Here is a 1,958-nt window from a genome sequence, read left to right on the forward strand (position 1 = left end):
ACCATCCGGTTTCTCCGGTACTCCCAAATCCTTGCCAATGAGGTAGGGTAATGGCTCGACGGCACGGCCATCTGCATATCGCATCAAACCTCGGGCACTTATCGCTGTCAATGTTCTCTCCTTGTAGGTAATCCAATTCGTGCTGTCTTCGGCAAGTTTGGGGACGTTGAACAACGAGGATGTAGTGCCGGGGAGCGTATTATCGGTGGCCATGTCAGGGCTCATAACCTCTAGAGAGCAGAAGCGCGCAGATAAGATCTAACAGGTGAGTCTCGTCTCAGTATCTTGGTCAGAACTCTATATTGACGATGTATGTACCTAACAGGTGAGTCTCCTACGTCGTCATCAGTACATCTACTCGAAGGGTAAAGTAAAGCTAACTCACGTCTCAGTATCTTGGTCAGAACTGAGACACTTGGGTGGCTGGCTGCTGCCTTTTATACGGTAAGTGTTTTTCTAAACGATATTAAAACGAAACATTGATACTTGGAAGGTTTCGGCCCCGATGTCACATCTCTCGTCCCTGTGCCTCTTTTGCCCTTGCGCTCAGACCACTCACTCATCATCTCGTTCCTCGGCTTCAGTCTCATTGGCAACATTCGACTCGGAGGATTCAGACGTCGACAGTAGTGACATCTGTTGTTGCATTCATGGATTGTTTCACTGCTTTTTTCTCGCACAACCCCGCCGTAATCGCAAAACATTCAAACACTTTGATGCTCCCCCTTCTGGCTCTCTGTGTTGCCCTCTCACACAAAAGGCACGAATGTTGGTGTTATCCTGCAGCATTTTCTTGGCCTTTGTGAGCGAATATTTTGTTGGTTGATGCTGGAGCAGTTGACTGATGTTTGCGTGCCTTCAAACTAATACTGTGCATATATCTCTATCAAATGTTTACTAACACAAGGTCGTCGCGTTGTCTATTCTCGTTCTCGTACTAAGACCGGTAATGAATTGTTTAAATTCGGCAACACCCTTCATTTCTGCAGTCAGCTGGCTCTCAAATTGTCATTTCCCAAGCAATGACAAGATCATAGCAGAATAAAAGGGGTCTGATACACATGTAAGTACAATGCCAGTTTCCCACAGATGTATTTGTAGAGGAGATCCGGCATGTTTGTTGCAACAGAACGGATCCCACTTGTTGCTTATCGTGGGAGTGGGCTTTGCACGATTCTGGCTTTTGCTTGCTACTTGGGTTTTTTTTGAGCCCTCCCCTGCCCTCCCCCCACTAACATGGGAGTCAGGGATATCATAGAACCCTGTTATTAAAAGAGCTTATGTTATCACCCACCCTAGCCTCATAAAAGGTGTGTTTTGTGCCTGTGCTTCTCCGACTCATTGCCTACATCACCCAGGTGCCTAGTCGGAGCTGATGCCTGCGGCATAAAACAACTCAGGGGATCGCACGTACTATTATGGTTTTCAGCTTCAGCTCTGGAGGCCTATGCCATTTCATCATGGACTCATGTTTGCATTGCCTTCAGCCCAATGAAGGATTCTATCATATCAGTATATATTTGGTTAGCATGCACATCCTACATGAAGCTTGAAGTCTGAACTCAGTGCTCTGCACTGCTAGGCATGCGCTAACTTGGAGTGAAATATTGCTCTATTGTGTCACTTCTAGACTGAAGAAACAGTTGTATTGATGATATCAACGTGGTACTACATATTATTTTCCCTCCTACACTGTGTCGCAGTAACTCTCACTATCTTTCGCGTCGTCATCGAGATATGATTGTATAAAGTTTGAGCGCTTATGTCAGAATGTTGAATGGATGGCCCAGGATCCGACAAGAGGATGGTCCCAGTTGTCCAGTATCCACCTGTGAAGTTTCGTATCGTAGTATTCGACATCGCCAAGGTTGGGGCTAAGTGCTCGAAGGAGATCGTGGTGGTCAGACAAAGAGCAGACTGTAGACTTCTCATATCCCGTCACAGAGATGGGATCAGCA

The sequence above is a fragment of the Suillus discolor genome (assembly GCF_016758755.1).
Source record: "Suillus discolor strain FC423 chromosome Unknown F5147scaffold_219, whole genome shotgun sequence".
Classification (NCBI taxonomy): Eukaryota; Fungi; Basidiomycota; class Agaricomycetes; order Boletales; family Suillaceae; genus Suillus; species Suillus discolor.